We start from the raw sequence: 6,844 nt of genomic DNA, 5'->3' as shown, positions 1-6,844 counted from the left end.
TATCAAGAGGAACTGGATACATTAGACATGTGTCACAGAGCTAGAAGCAAAGGGACTCAGTAATGGACTGGAAGTGGGGGACAAAAGAGAAACAGAAAAAATCACGAGTCATTAGCCACAAAAAACTTTAAAATATATTGGCTTCTATTGGCTTGCCTAAAGGCTTTTAATATTAAACCCCAAATCAAGTCTAAGCCGTGAACTGAAACAGCGATCTTCATCTTCTTTCTTCCGTTTTGAAATTTAGTTTTATATACTTAAGACTTACCTTCTGGCAATCTGGAATTAAACTTCTGAGATTGCTCTGAATTATTTCCTTCCTTGGTTTCGCTTCCTCTTTCTTACTTCCCTATCTTATTCTTTATATTTTATTGTTTTAGTTGAACGCTAAACTATCTTACCAGAATTTAGTCCTTCCACCAAGCCAGCTGTGGTATGTCTGAAACTTGTCTCCTCTTCGGAATCTTTTAGATTTCCGGACATTTCCAAGTTGCTACTTATAAATGTTGCTAAAAAAAAAAAAAAAAAAAAAAAAAAGGTGTAATTCTAGGAGTAAGTACGCCAGCTATTTTTTTCAGCGGAGACATTTAGCCTTATAGTCAATTATTTCATTGTTTTAAAACAACATTCTTTTCATCATAAAGGCGGTGTATGGTTTCATCATATAATTCATATATTTGCACAGGCACTTCATTTTTAATTTTAAAAGATGACTCACAGACATGCCACTTTAAAAAACCCGTAAAATTTAAACGACCGATAAGACAGGGGCTCTAAAAAGCAAATGCCGCGGCGGCGGCGGTGGGAAGGGAAAGAAAAGCGAAGCGGGGCAAAACTCCCACGCCAGGCCCCCTCCTCCGAAGGCGGAATGGCGAGCTCGCTGCGCCGCAAGGTCACTCCCTGCGCGGAGAGCCCGGCCCGGGCCGAGCCAAACCGGCCCGAGTCCGCGGCGCTTCTTTCCCCGGCCACGGCGCAGCCTCGCCCCCGTCGCGGCGCGGGCTCCGGCCCGGTCCCCCCGCGGCGCGCGCTCCCGCCGGCCCCAGGCGCAAGGCCGCGCGCCCTGCGGCGCCGCGAGCTCCTCGCTCGCTCTCTGGGCAACTCTCTGCCTGCTGGAACCGGCTGATGCTGGGCCGCACAGATCCGGTCGGAGAGGACCTGCTTTGCAAGACAGCCACGGCGAAAGAGGCCGCTTGGCGGTGGGAGGAACCAGAACTCGCGGCCGGGCCAGCGGCAGCTCTCGCGGCGCCGTGCAGCGGCCACCCCACCCCGGAGGCTCCGCGCCGCGGGCCGGGCCTGGCGCAGGGGGCGGGACGGCGACCGGGGCGCCGCGAGCCCAGGCCCGGAGCGCGCCCCCGCGCCCCTGTGCGCGCGCCCCTGCTCCCCTGTGCGCGCGCCCCCGCTCCCCTGCGCGCGCGCCCCCGCTCCCCTGCGCGCGCGCCCGCCCGCCCGGACTGCCGGCCCGCCCCGGCCCGCGGCGCCCCCGCCCCCTCGGGCGCTCCGTAGCCGTGACGTGCGCGCGGCGGGGCAGGGGACTCGGCGGGGCGCCGGCCGGCGGGCGGAGACGGCCCCGGGATCGGTCCGAGCAGGAAGCCAGGAGCAGCCCGGTAGCCGTCGCTGCCCGGTCCGCGTCGTCGCCCTCTTTCCTCACCCCTCCCTGCAGCCTCACCGGCGACAGGTAGCCCCGCCGCCGCGCACCTGCCCTCACTCCCGCACCGGTGAGTGCCCCGGACCCTGCGTTTGCCCCCGGCTCGGCCGCGCTTCGGGCCTCCCGCGGCCGCCCCGGCTCGGGCTCGCGTCCCGCGGGCGCGGGTGGAGAAGCAGGTGGCGAGCGGGCCCGGGGGGCGGCGGCGGCGGCTCGCGGGGTGCCGGGGGGACTTCTCTTTTCCGCCGAAAGACAACGAGAGCCTCCTTTCGAGGGTTTGCCGTCCCCAGGATACCTTTGTGCGTTTCTTCCTCTGGCTGCCAGGTAGAAGCAGAGCATTCAGGTGTCCAACTCTGACTTGGATTTTCCGTGATAGTTTTTATTTTCTCTTTTGTAAACATGCTTAACATTCAGCGCAAGAGGAGTGCAGTTCGTTCTGAGACGTGAAGATCGAATGATACCATTAATAGTCCAGTCATGTAGGAGACCAGGCTGGGGCTTTCTAAAGCTTTATTTTTTTAGTCTCTAGTTGGTCTGCTGCCTTGAGTATACGTTAATTTAAGGATATGCAGCTGAACATAACTTACCGTATTTATTGCCAAAACTCCTTAAAACGATTAGAATGCTCAACCTCTGGGATTTTATTTTCAGTAGGACATAATTTGATAGGGTTATTACTAGGACGACTGTCTCAGAAATATTTCCATACAGTTTTAAAAAAAAAACGCATTACATTTTATATCTAGCGTAAAGTATGTGGTGGAGGGATGCGTGAGCCCTAATCTGCAGATACTAGTGGGGAACCCCTGTCCCAATTTTAATAGACTACTGTATGGGCTAAATAAAAGTTTCATTTGCTGTTTTACTCTGGTGGTGTAGATGCAACATATCTAAGTATAGTCAGTTTGAGAGTTTTAAAAAATATTGTTAAGGTTTAGCCGAGACTATTTTCACACCATAAAATGTGAATCTTGAACTTGGACTGGTAGTGGTTATGGTACAAAGGTTGGCAGCAAAAAAAGCCTTTCTGTAAAAATTAACTGAACTTCATAGATGTCTTGGGTTGTAGTTTTCCAACTGGAAAGTGTTTAGTGAAAAAATTACCTTTGAGCTAGGAACAGCCACAAATGTTACAAAGTGGGCTATAGCCAAAGCTCGAAACAATGCAGCCCTTTAGAATAGCTCATTGACTTTTAAATACCCAGCTCATTGGGAGTATTTTAAGTTGTGCAGGAATTACATGTACAGTGGTAAACAGGTCATTTGAATCTTATGCACATTTGCCCATTGCATTTGTATTTTTTTGTGTGATAGGCTATTTATTATTCTCTTAGCTTTTTAAGTTACATTTTGTTTTCAAAAACTAATTGTAAAAGGCGATACGAATGACTTTAAGAAAAGATTATCATGATTAAAAACTATATAATATTGAAAACTATATATATTATACATATATATTCCTTTTAGTGCCTAGAAACATGAGCAAGAAAAATGTAATGAACAATTACAGTATTTAAGTTAGTGCAAGGTGTTAAAAACAAAGATCATAAACCCGTGGGGGTTATCTGAATTTTTTTTCTCTGTTTATGTTTATGCGTCCGAATTTTAAAATAACAGTGGCCAGGAAATCTGAGAGGTTGAAGGCTCTTTTCTCATCCTGTTGTTACTTTGCCTGGAGTCTGTGGTGTATCATGTAGCCTATTGTTTAGACAACTGGGCTGTATCTGAGTTCCCAAATGTGGCTTTCTTTAGAAAGTTTTACAGATTTTGATGTGAGATTTGAATAGATAGAAGCACTCAAACATTTTTTTTTAATTTAGCCAATTTTAACTTTATGTTTATAGTTGAGGCTCCATCTTTGATATGTAAAATGTCAGTTTTAAAATGTTTTCTAACCTCTGAATTTTTCATTTCTATATGTTAAAGTGTCTTATTGAAAAATAAAAGATTGGTAAAAGTATTACACTTTGAATAAATCTCATAATTTAATTGTGATCTTCATAATGAGGCATTTCATAGTAATTTGTCAACTGGCCCTTTAGTAGTGTAAGATTGTTTCTCATTTACTGGTCATCTACCATAATTGGATGGAACACATACTGAGGGGTTTGATCTACAAAATAATTTTCCAGGTTAGAGGACTTGTCCTTTTACAAGTTCCCTAAATTGAGAGAATTTAGGCTTAGAGAATTAAATACTTGCTTTAGGTCATATAGCTCCAGAAGGGCAAAGTCTGGATTCACACCTGAGTCTTCTTACATGAAGCCTCTATCCTTTCCACCAGAACAAGTAGCCTTGATTTCATTTCACTTGATGGATTTCAAGTAAACCTGCAGCACTGGTATTATTATTTTAAAGAACGTAACTCAAGGTTTAAAGAAGACTTTTAGGACAAGATGTGATAGGCTGTGAATGTGGTTCTGGAACTAATTTAGAATTCTGTGTCTCGTCTTCATTCTCAGGTTGACAGCCTTGAAAAGTGATATGGTACTGCTTTATCATTTCCGATATAGTTCCAGAGTGTTATACATAGTGTGCACTTTTTATTTTGATGGGTTTATAGGAATTAGCTGTAGGCTGTAATGTAACACTGGCTTTCATTATAGCTAAAACGAATAGCATAATGTTCTTGGTTAGGATAGAATTTGAAATTTTTCCTCGAATGGATAGATTGTTGCACATAAATGCAATAGTTATTTTTTAAATAGTACATAATTAACTATGTAATCTTGGGGGAAAATTTGTCACCTATATACTATTAGGACAAATCTTTTTTATGGTCTGTGTTTATTTTAGGAATATCACTTGAATTGTAATAGACATAAAGGAAAAAAATGAGCACATTAAGTCAGTCTTTTGTAACAAACTAGGAATTATACATCTTAGCAGTGGAATATAGCTGGATAAATGAGCAGAATAAAGGTAGGAAGCTTGAATCAGGGTGTCTACCCTTACAGGTGGTTTCATTATTTGGTTTGAACTATTAGGAATTTTGTATCTCAAGTATATCCATATAAATTAGGGTTAGGATATAAAAGATATCCTAATATATATTATTAATGGATGATGTATGAGACATACATCAAGAACTAACTATAGTTAGATAAGCTTAAATTCTATTTTTGAGGCATTATATAATATTCAGAGAAATCAAGATCCTTTACATTTTATTTTTGTCTCTTTAAAAAATTTTATTTATTTATATATATTTTTTAGAGATAGGGTTTTACTCTGTCACCCAGGCTGGAGCAGTTGTGAGATCATAGCTCACTGCAGTCTGAGCTAAAAATTTTGGTGAACTAGTGATAATTAAGATATAACTATTAGGGGGAAAAGAATCCTTAATGAATGGTGCTGGGAAAATTAGATAGCCACATGCAGAAGATTGAAACAGGATTCATATCTCTCACCACTCACTAAAATTAACTCAAGATAGATAACTGACTTAAACCTAAGACATGAAATCACAAGAATTCTAGAAGAAAATGTTAGAAAAACTCTTCTAGATCAATAGGCAAACAGTTGGCCGATAGGCGAAAACCTTTTTGCCTATCGGCCTAGGCAAAAAATTTATGAAGAAGACCCCAATGATAATCACAGAAACAAAAATAAATAAATGGGATTTGATTAAATTAAAAACTTCTGCACAGCCAAGGAAACAACCAACAGAGCAAATTGACAACCTACAGAATGGGAGAAAATACATTCTATACATCTGATAAAGGACTAATAACCAGAAGAATCTACAAAGACTCAAGCAAATCAGCAAGAAAAAAATCAAACAACCCCATTAAAAAGTGGGCAAAAGACATGAACAGAAGCTTTTCAAAAGAAAATAGATTAATGGCCAATAAACATAAAAAAGTGCTCAGCGTCACTAATCATCAGGGAAATGCAAATTAAACTTAATGAAATATCACCTAACTCCAGTGAGAATGGCTTTTATCAAAAAGTCCTAGAACAACAGATACTGGCATGGATGTGGAAAGAAAGGAACACTTATACACTATTGGTGGGACTGCAAACTAGTGCAACCTCTGTGGAAAATAGTATGGAGATTCCTCAAAGAACTAAAAGTAGACCTATTTGATCAAGCTTTCCCACTACTGGATATTTACCCAAAGGAAAAAAAAAGTCGTTTTATCAAAAAGACACTTGCACTTGAATGTTTATTGCAGCACAATTCACAATTGCAAAGATGTGGAATTAACCCAAATGCCCATCAGTTTATGAGTGGATTAATAAAATGTGGTGTGTATATACATATACCATAGAGTTCTATTCAGCCATAAAAAATGAATTAATACCTTTTGTTACAATCTGGACAGAACCAATGACCGTTCTTCTAAGGGAAGTATTACAAGAATGGAAAAACAAACACCACATGTACTCACTATTAAATTGGAACTAACTGAACAGTACTTGTGCACAGATGGAGGTAAAACTCTATAGAAATCAAGTAGGTGGGAGTGGGGAAGCGGTGATGGGTAAAAACAAACCTAATAGGTATAATGGGCAGTACCTGGGTGATAGACACACTTATAACTTTGTCTCAAGCAGTACAAAATCAATCCATGTAACTAAAACATTTGTATGCCTGTAATATTCTGAAATTAAAATGAAAGTATTAGAATATCTATTTGTGGATTTCAAAAATAAACTTTTTTCTTATTGATTAGTATAAAAATGATATAATAGTTTGAGAAATGACCATATGTCCACCAAAGTTTTCCCTGTGAGTAGAAAGTAAAACCTAGAGAACAAATCTGGCATTTTTAGAAATCTTGCTATTGTCAAAGAGAGAGGAAATAATTTTTTATACAGAAAACATGTCTCAAGCGAAACTAAAACACTGAAGTGCATTCCTTCAGTGTACATATCCAAAGGGTAAATATTCATGTTCATGATGAGTAATGTGCACAAAGGAAACTCCGGACAAAAACTCAGGCATCTTTTGTGTATGTTAGGTCACTCAATATTTTACATGAAAGTATCTTGCTGACAAGATAAGATATTTCATGTAGCAGAGTTTTTTGATTTTTACTATTTATAGATGAGCATCTTTCCCAGTGAATACTTACTGAGGGCCCACTGTGTATGAGATGTGACTATAGGTGTGAACTGTCCCGGCAGATCTTTGAATCCAGGAAATAGAGTGGTAAAGATATAAAAAGATAAATGGAAACACCCATTTAAAATACA

General features: G+C 41.3%; 1 protein-coding gene across 7 annotated transcripts in view; it reads left to right on the top strand.

Annotated features, from left to right (window-relative positions):
• Positions 1–1,505: 1,505 nt before the first annotated feature.
• Positions 1,506–6,844, top strand: part of MYO6 (myosin VI) — a 146,156-nt gene continuing 140,817 nt past the window's right edge. For 6 of the 7 annotated variants that reach the window (XR_012919306.1, XM_012743150.3, XM_012743149.3 and 3 more), the window contains exon 1: positions 1,506–1,715. The gene's annotated coding sequence lies outside the window, so the exon portion shown is untranslated. Of the gene's footprint in view, positions 1,716–1,862; positions 1,942–6,844 lie in introns of those variants that run through there. The other variant, XM_076003174.1, reaches the window with a different exon arrangement.

The sequence above is a fragment of the Microcebus murinus genome, chromosome 5 (assembly GCF_040939455.1).
Source record: "Microcebus murinus isolate Inina chromosome 5, M.murinus_Inina_mat1.0, whole genome shotgun sequence".
NCBI classification, from domain to species: Eukaryota; Metazoa; Chordata; class Mammalia; order Primates; family Cheirogaleidae; genus Microcebus; species Microcebus murinus.
The sequence above is the reverse complement of the archived record's forward strand: the minus strand, read 5'-3'. Positions and strand labels throughout refer to the sequence as shown.